Raw genomic sequence first — 13,877 nt, forward strand, 5'->3', positions numbered from 1 at the left:
AAGAAGGGTCTAGGCCCGAAACGTCAGCCTTCCTGCTCCTCTGATGCTGCTTGGCCTGCTGTGTTTATCCAGCTCTACACCTTGTTATCTAAGAAATGAATCACCTCAGTCCCAACTGCTCTTGCTGAGAATCCACTGCACCTTCATATTCCCTTGAGAGGACAACACATTTCCTCATGGTTTCTGCACTGTGATCCTGAAGGTGTTTACTCACAATATGGGCACGTTGTCCTCAGGGGGAGATACTTCCTGATCTGACATCAAGCAGCGAAATCTAAATCACCGATTCTTAAACACTTTTTGGTCAAAGGAGGCCTCATTTTAGATGGATTATTAATCATGAAGCTTGCATTTAAATCATAATCTAATATAATATTTATATCTAGTGTCTCTTCACAAGCTTTTAAGAAACCGTTAATTATTTAAGGGAGGTGAATGGACTGCTTTTCACTGCAGTCCCTTGGTCAAACATTCACTGTCCTCTTCCTACTTCCTCACATCATGGCCATCCTTGTTATCATTTTTATATCATTTCCCAGAGCAGCGCTGATGTCTCTCCAGAACCCCCTTTATGGGTCTGCAGATCCCAGGGAGAGAATGGTCAGAAATAACCGCAGACTGGGCAGTGAACAGCACCAGTGACCCAGGCAAACTGGATTGCTCTCACCACAGATCCCACTAAACTTAGTCCAGGCCAGCTGCTGAACTTGGGGATGTTGATTCCCTGAGTTCACTGGGAAGAGCATTCAGCTACCAACACTGCCAAATTGCAGGGGAGGCAGTGGAAACTAATAATTTAGTCTGCACTCCAACATCCAGCATAAAGTATAGTGCATTATGTTATAAATAGGATTCTCCAGTTTAAAAAAACAATCTTCTGCAGATAATATGTTTGAAAGGGCAGAAACACATAATCTGGGAAATATCTGGTTATGCTTACCTTACTTTGTTTTCTGTCCAGATAGAACTGATGCTGACTTATGGCCATTGCCCAAATGGACTTAATCAGTGCAGCACTGGCGTACCATGTATGTACAGCAATCCCACTGTGACCAAAGGTTCTCCTAGTTACAGACGCCCTGAGAACATAAACAGAAAACAAGGTTACTGCCTGATTTTCTCTCCTACTTCCACGGTGTATAGCATTGCCATTCACAGCAGTTTGATCATTACAGAAGGAATCCTTTCCCCTCACTGAGAAATGTTAGCAACTTCTCCTCCCACTGGCTTTTGCCTTCGCTTGTTCAAAACATTCCAGATCAATCCTATGATCTTAGGGCAACTAATGCACGTTAAGAAATATTAGTAAATTTAAAATGCACACAAGGCAGCAGCCCGCTTATCCCATCTTTCCAACTAATGTTACCAAGTTGTACACACTGTCAGGATCGCAAATATTCCACATTTTTTAGCTTCTATGCTATTTCAACAGTAAGAACATGAAAGCAGGCATTGTCCAATTAGACTGCCACTCATCAACAACAGCAGTACGGCTTTACTTTACCTGCGCGGGTCATGCACTTCCACAGAAAATTTCTTCTCCCTGAAGTACAGGTTCTCCAACTGCCTCCATTGGAAAATCTTAACAAGACAAAGAATCGAGAATGAAAGCTGTCTCGTTATTTAACCCTTTTTGAAGACATACAGGCTCTCTCTCTGCAGGTCCCTTACACACACATGCCTGTCCTTTTACCGACTCCCTACACTCTCCTTCCACAGCCAAAGACAGAAGAGGGAGTGAAAAACAAATCCGAGAAGGCTGCTCAAACACTTTGTGTGTTTCGCTGAGGATTTTTAAGAGAAACAACAATCAAGAGTCCCTTCTGGTGGACTGCTTCATTTTCCACACGATTCCTGCAACACTGGGTTTTCCTGGAGCACAGCACTTTTGCTTCTGAGCTGTAAGCAGAACCAGCTGTGAGTCAGTGCTGGAGAACGGCTCAACATAATTTCCTACCCTACCCTCCTGAACTGGTTGGAAGTAAAAGATGAGAAGACATTTAATCACATGCCTCTCTTGGGAACGAACTTCCTGCTCACTAATCTACAATAGCTCCTGACATGTACTATAGCTTGCAGCAACTATAACCAGTAGGAACACAATAAAAGCTTTTTAAGGGTGGAGCTTTTTCAGAAACCCTTGTGAGCAGCTGAAAATAAACCAAGATCTGTGCCAACTCACAAGGTAACAGACTTACTCCTAACCTTTCTAAACTAAAAACGGGAAACAAAACCTGTCTTCCTCTCCTCAAGCAAAGTGGCAATTTCCAAACTTCACTTCCAAATGTTTTCTTTTACTGAAGTTTTTTTTAAGTTTGATTTCTGGCAGGCCGCTAAACGGACATATGCTAATGAAGGCTTTTAAGCTCCCATTACAGCGGAGGCTCAGGAATTTCAAACACGCCAGATGTTTGTGTTGTGAGAATTTTCAGCTGGGACCACATGGGGTTGTGTCAAAGGCGGAGGGACCTGGGCAGGAGGACACAGGAGACAAGCTCCAGATGCCTGCAATAAGTGAGACGCCTGACAAAATCATTTGGAATGGAGGCAGCATCTTTCAGCAAGGCTGCTCCTTCCCAGATTCATCAAATAACACGGAAGCCAGGAATGATTCGACCAGCCGATCAAGCCTGCTCCTTGAACCATGTTATACATACTCTTCCTGCCCGGCTAACTAAGCATTCGACATACATCTGGAATGGGGTCCAACAGCATTTGGAAAGAGCAACTGAACGTTAATAAGAACATAAGAACTAGGAGCAGGAGTAGGCCATCTGGCCCTTCGAGCCTGCTCCGCCACTCAATAAGATCATGGCTGATCCTTTCGTGGACTCAGATCCACTTACCCACGTTCTCACCGTATCCCTTAATTCCTTTATTGTTCAAAAAAAATCTACCTTTTTTTAAAAAGCGTTTACTGAAGTAGCGTCAACTACTTCACTGGGAAAGGAATTCCACAGATTAACAACCCTCTGGGTGAAGAAATTCCTTCTCAGTTCAGTCCTAAATCTGCTCCCTCTAATCTTGAGGCTATGCCCTCTTGTCCTAGCTTCACCTGCCTAATACTTTATTCTGAGAAAGTAATGGTGCTCACAGTGTTACTGCAGCTTTGTTTTTTTTTCCCCCCCATTGGTAACAGATTGACATGCATCTCCAGCGTTTTATTTCACAGTGTACCACTTACAAATGGATTGGGAGCAGGGGCTGACCACTCAGCCCCTCAAATCTGTGGCACCATTCAACATGGTCATGGCCAATCTCATTACTCCACCATTTCCACCTCTCCCCTCCACACCACCCAGTTAAACTTTCCTCCCGCCCCCAACTAAGAATGTCTCCAGCTCTGCCTTAAAAAGATTGAAAGACTTTGCTTCAACTGTCTTTTGAAGATGGGGTCCAACGTCTCATGCATCTCCGAGAAAAACATTTTTGCCTGATCTCAGCCTTAAATGGGCAACCCCTTATTTGTAAACAGCAACACTTGATTCTAGATTCTCTCACAAGGGGAAACATTCTGTCCATGTCCACCCTGTCAGCACCTCTCATGATCTTGTGGATCTCACTCAAGTCGCCCTCACTCTGATCGACCCCAGTAGATACAAGCCCAGCCTGTCCAACGTCTCTTTATTTGACAAGCCCATTCCAGTTATCAATCCAGTGAACCTTTTCTGACTCCAATGCACAGGCAGCCTCAGTGAAAAGTATTCTGCCTTAATTCTTTTGCCCTTTTACAAAGTAAAAAGGCCATTGACACAAACCTTATTGTCTTTTCTCATGGCAGAAACTAACCAACTAACTGTCCATTTCCAGTCCGTCCTCCCACAGAGATTAATCATCTCGACCTAAACTATACTTCTTCTATAATCCCTACTTATGATGCTCCCAGCAAGATATTCACACAGCTCTGACTGTGAAGCTATCAATTAACAGACCATTAAGTGCTGTATAGACATGGGGGCTGGTTAGCTCAGTTGGATGGATGGCAGGTTTATGATGCATTGTGATACCAACAGCATGGGTTCAACTCGCACACCAGCTGAAGTTCCTATGAAGATCCTGTCCCTTGTCTGAGGTGTGGTGACCCTCAGATTAAACTTGAATGTTGGAGTGAGTCTAAGTTAACTATACTTCATACAGATATGGCAATAGAAGCACCATTACATGTAAGGTGAGGAACCTCATCTTGCAGTTCGGAAAATATTTAATCACAACCTCTCAAGAGTTACCCTGTTAATAGATCAAATATTGAAATCAGTGGTTGTGAAGTTCAGGACTTCTGACAAAGGCTTGCTGCATTTACAAAACACCTCGGCACAGGTTTTCAATTCTGAAGAAGGGTCCAGACCCGAAACGTCAGCTTTCCTGCTCCTCTGATGCTGCCTGGCCTGCTGTGTTCGTCCAGCTCTACACCTTGTTATTTCAGTAACTCCTGCTGTTTTCTGGGCTCCTCACAATGTAGACTGTGAATCACAATCTTCATCCTTTAGGTTTGGGTGGTGGAAAAATCTCAGCAATGCCACAGTGACATTATCTGTTTCCTGTGTTGATTCCCTCAGTCCCTGAACCTTGGTGCGATATGTGTACAGATGTGTTTATTTATTCAAAACGGCATAAACACCCGTCTGTCTGCTCCAGGGAAAGCAGAATCGATAGGCAAGATTACCGAGTCTGTAAGCTGAAAAATATTTAATATTTCACGCAGGAAACGGGCCTCAGGGCAGACAGTATAAATACGTGAGGGAGAGGAACCGATTGATCATTTTATAAAAATGGAAGGAAAGGAGGCCACAGTTTGTGGATGTTTATACAACAGGCAGAAGCTACTCCAAGGAAAATACTGTAAAGGGGAGAGTTGTTAGAGGCAGTGGATTTAAAATCATCCCAAAATTTGTCTTTGATCACAGAATAGTACAGCTGTATAACAGGACAATATTTCATGATGAAACAGGAGATGGAATCTAATGTTTTTCCCCTTGAAATTCAACGGCATTACCCTCACTGAATGTGAGATGTTAGGAAGCACTTCTATACACAAAGGGGTGGTAGCTGTTTGGAAGTCTCTTCCAAAAATGGCAAGTGGATGCTGGATCAGTTGTTAACTTTAAATCTGAGACAGACAGATGTTTGTTAAGCAAAGGTATTAAGGGATATGGACCAAAGGCAGATGCGTTATGCCACAGATCCATGATCTTGTTGAATGGTGGAGCAGGTTCAAAGGGCTGAATGGCCTATTGCTGTTCCTGTGTTCCTCCATTGTTGACATCCTGTGGGTCACCATTGACTAGATACAGAGCTGGACCTGCCATATAAATATAGCAGCTACAAGAACACTTCAGAGGCTGGGAATACTGCAGTGAGTAACTCACCTCCTGACGCTCAAAGCCTGTCCACCATCTACAACAGACAGGTCAGGAAAATGCAACAAGATCTGGACACTATCCAGGCTTGGGCTGACAAGTGGCAAATAACATTCATGCCACACAAATGCCAGGCTATGACCATCAACAATAAAAGACAATCTAACCACCGCCCCTTGACATTCAATGGTGTTACCATCACTGAATCCCCCACTATCAGCATCCTTGGGGTTACCACTGACCAGAAACTCAACTGGACTCACCACATAAACACAGTGGCTACAAGAGCAGGCCAGAAGCTGGGAATACTAAAACGAGTAACTCACCACCTGACTCCTCAAAGCCTGTCCATCATCTACAAGGCACAAGTCAGGAGTGAGATGGAATACTTCCCACTTGCCTGGATGAGTACAGCCCCAACAACACTCAAGAGGCTTGACACCATCCAGGACAAAGCAGCCCGCTTGATTGGCACCATATCCACAAACATCCACTCCCTCTATCACCCATGCCCAGTAGCAGCAGTATGTACTGTCTACAAGATGCACTGCAGAAATTCACCAAAGATCCTCAGGCAGCACCTTCCAAACCCACGACCACTTCCATCGAGAAGGACAAGGGCAGCAGATATATGGGAACACCACAGTCTGCAAGTTCCCCTCCAAGCCACTCGCCATCCTGACCTGGAAATATATCGCCGTTCCTTCAGTGTCACTGGGTCAAAATCCTGGAATTCCCTCCCTAACAGCATTGTGGTGTCCCTACACACCAAGGGCTGCAGCAGTTCAAGAAGGCAGCTCAGTACCACCTTCTGAAGGGGTAATTAGGGACGGGCAATAAATGCTGGCCCAGACACCACCAACCATATCTCATGAATGAAAAAAAGTTATTAGTTTACCCAGTGACACAGTGGAAGATGAATGAAAACAATTCTGAATATTAACTCTTTCCTTCTGCCTATTATGAGAAAATTCTTCTCCTGAGTCCATTTAAAAATGATCATCCTTTAAAACATGAGCAAAGTAATTCTTTGCATTGTTTTGCCTTTTCACTACAGGCAGCAATGTTTACTCACATCTGTTTAGTTGGTTGCTATGTATGTTTTTGAAGCACACTGAAACATTTATTACATCATGCCTTATGAGGAACACATGTTTCTGCATACGAAGGCTTGATACTGATTTTAAAGGTTAAAGCCAGAAGCCGCGTGGCCAAATAATGCAGGCCGGATCTCTTTTTGTTTTGTAAACTCTGCAGCTGTGAGTGAGCTGCTTCCTGATGTTCGAAGAAGATGTGGACACTTTGGCAAAGTGGCAACAGCACCTGATTGTCTCTCTCTGTAACCTCTGGGACTGAGCAGAATGGGCTCCAAAGCCGTGACAGTGAATGTTGAAAGTGGTGTCCATCAAGCCCTATCTTGGATGGAGTTCGGCATCTAGAGTGCTCATGGTTGCCTTAGCTCATCATACCATTCTGGGTAGATCCCAGATCAATTCTTCACCCTCTAATTGTTACAGTTGGGGCAAACATGTGATTGATTGTACTCGACCTGGGCTAAAGGAAGGGAGACAGCTGGTGTTCACCCTGCTAACTTGGGTAAGACAGCATCAAGTGATTCCTCAATGGTTGAATAGCTCATTGTCTTCCTTCCTGCTTCAAAGTTGAAATGGGAAGAATGGCCACTGGCTCAAGATTACACAAAGGCTGCAGTATGAGGAACAGGTGTGACTGTAAAATACAGGTTCTGTCTCATGCTCTGGGTCCACAGAATTTGAACCATCTGTATTGTTGTTACATTACTGGTAATGATGATCTGCTGCTTAATGTTTTGGGAACACCAGACTAAATAAACACAGAGAAACTCCTTCTCACATTGCAAACTTGAAAGGCTGATTAACCAGCAAAACTGATTCATTAGCACGAAACATTAATTCAATGGCTTGGCGCATAATTGCTGTCAATAAGCTCCAAACGTAATTCAGTCCAAGATGGATTTTATGACATTTTGCATAAATGTAAGCGCTTTATTTCATAATCTCATGCAAACTGAAGCAGACAGATCCGTGCCACATTAAAATTCCAACCGTATTCAAATTGCACGACGATACAACCATTTATTTCATAGGGTGGTTTTCCTGTCTCAATTTTGTGTCTGAAGGATGCATTTGCTGCTGTGGCTGTGTAGAAGGAGATGGAAGGTGTTTGCAGGCTGATCTGGGTCATTTACTTTGTGTGATTTTTTTTTCATCGTACTGTTAACGCGAGGCTGTGACGACAAATGGTCTCAGATGACTGTGAATGAGTGGTACAAACTCTTCCTTAACAAGTAGCCCATACTGACTTTATCTCCTGTCAACAGTAAGGCACATCCTTTCAACAGCGTCCCTTTGTATCGTGAACTAAAACATGAGAAAGTGTAGATCAGAGGAGTTCAAACAGTTCAATCTGCAGCTTAATTGGTAGTACTCTTACCTCGAGATCGGAGGCTCATGGGTTCAAATCCCACTTCAGGAGGTGAGTGTAAGTGACAAGGTTGCTATTCTACTATGGCACTAGGGAAATTCTGCACTGGTGCTGATAGAGAGCTGAAGCAGTTTACAAGAATGGTTCCAAGGATGAAGCATTTCAGGCATTAGCATAGATGTAAGAAGCTGAGACAGTTCTCCCGAGAGAACAGAAGGCTGAGGGGAAATCTGATGGAGAATTTCAACATCATGAGTGGGCTGGAGAGAGGAAAAACATTTTCCCCCAGCGAGGAGGTAGGGTCTGGAAGGCATTACCTGGAAATGTGATGGAGGCAGGTTCGATTGAGGCATTTAGCAGGGTATAGGATGGTTACTTGGATAAAAATAATAAGCAAGGGCCTGGGGGGGTGGGGAAGAAGGTGTTGGCTGTAGGTTGATACTTGTTTAGTGAGCCGCCAGTGCAGGCATGATGGGCCAAATGGTCTCCTTCCGCACTGCAACACTTCCACGATCATGCGATTCAGGTGAAATCCTGCTCTCTCTGGTACACATTGAAAATCTCCATTTCAATGAACAGTAAGGGATTTACCCCAATATTTATCACCCAGTCAACATCACTAAAAATGGAATAATCTGGCCACTATCATGTTGCAGTTTTTAAAAAAAATATTTATTCATGAGATGTGGGCATCACTGGTTGGGCCCAGCCTTTACTGCCCGTCCCCAGTAGCCTCCTTGAGAAGGTGGGGGTGAGTTGTCTTCCCGAACCGCTGCAGTCCCTGTGCTGTAGGTCCAGCCAAAAATGCTGTTGGAGAGGGAATGCTATTTGTGGGAGCTTGCTGTGCACAGTGCGGTTGCTCCGCTTCCTACATCAGAATCCATGCTTCCAAATTGTGCCATTAGCTGGATGACCCGAGGTCATTATAGAATCATCCAATCCCAACGGTATGGAAAGAGGCTATTCGGCCTATCAAGCCCTGCATTCACCCTCTGAAAAGCATCCCACCATAACATTACATTTCCCACGGCTAACCCACCTGGCCTGCACATCTCTAGTCACTACAGACACAAGTCAGCATGGCCAATCCACCCTAACCTGCACACCTTTGGACTGTGGGAGGAAACCAGAGCACCTGGAGGAAACCCACGCAGACACAGGGAGAATGTGTAAACTCCACACAGACAGTTGCCCGAAGCTGGAATCAAACACAGGTCTCTGGTGCTGTGAGGCAGCAGTGCTAACCAATGTGCCACCGTGCCACCCAAGGTGATAGGTACTATATAAATGCATGTCTTTCTTTCCTTTTGTTGCATTCAATGTCACCTGACTGACTGACAGAAGTGGCAGATACAACTCAAAAGCAACCTAAATAAGCAACTGATTGTAAAAAAGTCTATCAGGATTCTGCACAGAGCTCTGGAAAGCACTCAATACTCAAGTAAGCTGCCAGCTAGGCTCATCTGCAGCTGGCCTGGATCCCTCCCCTCCCTCCTCCCTAGGATGTCAGTCCCCAGTGTAAATCTCCTCAGTCTTTAAGAAGGGAGAGACCTTCCTATGTGTTCATCACATGTCACAGTGCATAACCCAGCTTCATTTTCTGCAGGGACCAGACACACTAATGGATCTAAGATGTTCCCTTGGCAACATCACTGCTTTCCCCAGAGATCTTACGCTGCATCTGGTTTCAAAATGATTGTCCTAGTTTTTGCTACAGATTCTGAGCAGGATTGCTCTCTCTGTGGAGCGAGGTTCACGTGATAGTCATTTGGAGGCTTCCACATTTTAACAAAGAAACTGCTTCCAAACAAGGAATTCACAGAATCAGAGTCACAGAGGCATACAGCACAGAAACAGACCCTTAGGTCCAAGGAGTCCATGCTAAGCGTTATCCCAAATTAAACCAGTCCCACCCGACTGCTCCTGGCCTATATCCCTCCAAACCTTTCCTATTCATGTACCTATCCAAATGTCTTTTAAATGCTGTGATTGTACCCATATCCATCACTTCCTCAGCAAATTCATTCCACACGTGAACCATCCCCTGTGTAAAAAAGGTTAACCTTCATGTCTTTTTTAAAGCTCTCTCCTCTCACCTTAAAAATATGTCCCCTAATCTTGAAATCCCCCATCCTAGGGAAAAGACACCTACCATTAACCCTCTCTATACCCCTCATGGATTTTATAAACCTCTGTAATGTCACCTCTCACCTCCTAGGCTCCAGTGGAAAAGTCCCAGCCTATCCAGCCTTTCTTTATAACTTAAAACTTCCATTCCCAGCAACATCTTGGCAAATTTCTTCTGAACCCTCTCTGGCTTAATCATATCCTTCCCATAGCAGGGTGACCAGAACTGCACATAGTAGTACAGAAGAGGCCTCATCAATGTCCTGTACAACCTCAACATGACGTCCCAACTCCTATACTCAAAGGACTGAGCAATGAATGCTAGCGTGCTAAATGCCTTTTTAACAGCCCTGTCTATATGTGATGCAAACTTCCAAGTTTGTATCTGAACACCTAGGTCCCTCCCCAAGCCCTTACCAATAACTGTATAAGTCGTGCCCCTGTTTGTTGTACCAAATTGCATTTATCCAAATTGAACTCCATCTGCCGTTTTTCAGCCTGTTGACCCATTTGATCAAATCACTTTGCAATCTTAGGAAGCCTTTTTTACCGTCTAGTTTGTATCCTTTTAATTAATGCTATGCCTGGGATAATTCCTGCCAGTTTAATCCCCAAATGTTGCAGAGAGGAATCCCTCTGTCCAGCCCAGGGCTGGGAAGGGCATCGGAGGGGTGCATGGATTCTCTTGTGGATAAGATCTCGTCCATCCATCCCTGACAGCACAACACCTCCTCACGCCATTGATATGGATCAATGACAAATCCTGGAAAATATGGTCTGTTTTCCATATCTCAGGAGTTTTGTTTCTTGACAAAGGCAGAAATGGACAATGAAATCCATCCTGAGCTTCACTGTGCCAGGCTCAGCCTTTGGGTGGTGAGGGAATGAGTGCTTCTTAAAAAGAAAAATCATTAAAAAGGATATGGGTCTCACTGTGAAGGAAAACACTTATTGCTCATCCCTAATTGTGAAGGGCCAACATTGCCGTTAGTCTGAGGTCACAGATAGGCCACAGATTACCTGAAGGAGCTTTAAGAAAGCAGGTTTTTTTTTAAAAGTAACAAATGACACATGGCCACCATTAGACCAGCTCTCTGTTTGAGACTCTTATTGAAATTTCACCATCTGCCATGATGGGTTTTGAACCCATACTATCAGAGCATTGGCTGAAGGCTAACCTAGTGACACTACCACTATGCCACCACCTCCCAGGCAGATCAGGAGCTCTAACCTGTAACTGGCCAGTGTTGATCTCCATGCTCTAAAAGGCTTCAGAGAGACCCATACAGCCTACAGCAGACACCTCGGGGCACTGGAGAATACCACCAGTGTTGCCCTCATCAGATCCTCCAAATCCACTTGCAAGAAAGGGGGTCCAACTGCAATGTCATTGACCAAGCCACCATACCCAGCAACGAAGCACCAAAACCAGCTCCATTGGGTAGGAGACATTCCTAACCATGACACCAGACTCCCCGAAACGACTGCTCTCCCTGAGACTCAGGAAGAAACCAGAATCACTTCAGGGATCTCCTCAAGCCATTCTAGAAGGAGTCAAACATCTCCCGGCCCTGAATTCTGGGAGCCCCCGGCTTGTGGGTGATCAGAATTGGCAAGACCCCAAGCACATTGAGAGGTTTCGTCAGGAACATGCAAGAGGTGAACACAAACTTCAAAAGTCCTACCGACTCTCCAAAACCCAGCTGCCCCACCTGTGGGAATGTCTGCAGGAACTCAGGGAGGAAGAAGGTTGAGAGGAGATTTGGTAGAGATTTTCAAAATCATGAATAGGGCTGCATGCAGCAGATAGGGAGAAGCTGTTCCCATATGCGAAAGGAACAACATTGAGAGGGCACAGGTTCAAAATGATGTGCAAACAAAGCATGGATGGTGTGAGGCAAAACAAAACACTTTCACACAGTGAGTGGTAAGAGTCTGGAATGCACTGCCTGGAAATGTAGTTGGGACAGGGTTGATTTATGCATTCGAGAAGAGTACTGGATGGTTATTTAGATAGAAATGGTGTGCAGGGATATCGGCAATAGAAGGTTGCAGGCATAATGGGCTGAATGGCCTCTGTCTGCTTTGTAACAATTCTGTGATTCACACACTGGATTCATCAACATCTTAGAACCCACGGCACCAAAATCATCTCAATCCCAAAGGGCCTAACATGAAAAATATTTAAAACAAACTTGGTCAGAAGCTCCCTTTATCTTCAGAGAAGGCTAATCATTTAATCCTTTTCCTTTCGCAACCCTTAATCATGCTCTTCTTCCCCCAAAATTCAACTTCAAAAGCATTCCTCGACGATCCCCTGCCATATTACCCTCCACAGACTGTGGCTCATCTAAAACTCTCCTGATCCTGTGGATAGATGGATGGGATATATATGGAGGGATATGAACCAAACACAAGCAAACGGGACAAGTTTAGTTGTGAAAACTGGGTGGCATGGACAAGTTGGGCCAAAGGGCCTGTTTCCATGCTGGTCTGGGCATTTATGACTCTGGACTCACAACAATGTGGTTGGCTCTTAATTACCTTCGTTGGGTGATTATAGATGGACAACAATACTGACCTTGCCAGCAACATCAAATCCCATGAAAGATTAAAAAACTTCAGTTTCGCAACTTTCCACGATACCTGCACTCCAATAATTCTGCTCTCTTCAGCGACCCCATTTTTAATCGTGGACAGATCATGCCTTCTGCTGGGCCCAAAGCATCAGAATTCTTTCCTTCAACTTTCTCATCTATCCAGCTTCCCTTCCTCCTTGAAGACACTCCTCAAATTTACCACACTGACCAAGTTTTGAGTCATCTGCACTAATATCATCTTTTGGGGTTCAGTGCCAAACTTGCTTAGTAACGCCCATGTGAAGACCTGTGCAATGTTTCATCATGTTTAAGGTGCTATATAAACACAAATTGTAATTGTTATAGTAGTAATCTGAAATGAAGGAATGGGACTAAGCACAGAGAAATTAACAAAGTGATTTCATTCTGATTAGCCTGGGTGATTTATGTCAATAAATATCAAATAGTAAAGAATATGTCAAACAATTAAAAATGTCCCTGTACCATTCCAATGGATAATTAAGGAGGCGAATTATTGTGAATGATGCTTCAAGTCTCCTCATTATCCCACATCATTTGAAAATAATACCATTGCCCCAATGACATTGCAAGGCAACCAGGGATTGGTAATAAATGTGACATTAGTAGTGTTACCCATGGCTTTTTCTCTATTCGCTTGTGGGACCTGGGCACTGCCCGTCCCTAGTTGCCCCCTTGAGAAGGTGACAGTGAGCTGCTTTCTTCACCCGCTGCGGTACATGTGCTGCAGGTTGACCCATTAGGGAAGGAATTCCAGGACACTGACCCCGCGACAGTGAAGGAAAAGTCATATACGTACAAGTCAGGATGGTGAGTGGCTTGGAGGGGAACTTGCAGGGAGCGGCGCTGAAGACGGATACAAAACAAAGATAACAATTCTCGTTGTCATCACAGTCTCCCCTGAGAGGAGTGGTACGTCAATGAGGGTCATCGATGAGGAGGAGTGTGGTGTGACAGAAAATGTAGTCGTGAAAGCAGAAGAAGCTGGTGCCAGAGATTATTCATGCTCCCTGTTATCAGGGTTCCATTTCCAACCAGACAAGGGAACCTGCCCACTGTAGTGGCTCTGGAGGCAGAATAATACAACATGGTGCATTGGACAATGAATGCAGATTCTATCTCTCCTTCGAAACACAGCTGTGTGAACTGAAGATTTAAAAACTGAGACTGATTGATACTGAGATAGTAGGAACTGCAGATGCTGGAGAATCCGAGACAACAAGGTGCAGGGCTGGATGAACACAGCAGGCCAAGCAGCATCATAGGAGCAGAGAGGCTGACGTTTCGGGCCTAGACCCTTCATCAGTTTTTT

The 13,877-nt window shown here is 44.5% G+C and overlaps 1 long non-coding RNA gene across 1 annotated transcript in view; it reads right to left on the reverse strand.

Moving 5' to 3' along the window:
• LOC125481798 overlaps positions 1–2,014 on the reverse strand; it is a 4,016-nt gene extending 2,002 nt beyond the window's left edge. Inside the window, exons 1-2 of the long non-coding RNA XR_007261460.1 lie at positions 1,505–2,014; positions 941–1,079 (exon numbers count right to left, since the gene is read on the reverse strand). This is a non-coding gene — a long non-coding RNA (uncharacterized LOC125481798). The remainder of the gene's footprint in view (positions 1–940; positions 1,080–1,504) is intronic.
• Positions 2,015–13,877: the final 11,863 nt, after the last annotated feature.

This window comes from Rhincodon typus, unplaced genomic scaffold (genome assembly GCF_021869965.1).
Source record: "Rhincodon typus isolate 14 unplaced genomic scaffold, sRhiTyp1.1 hic_rhity00003617, whole genome shotgun sequence".
Classification (NCBI taxonomy): domain Eukaryota; kingdom Metazoa; phylum Chordata; class Chondrichthyes; order Orectolobiformes; family Rhincodontidae; genus Rhincodon; species Rhincodon typus.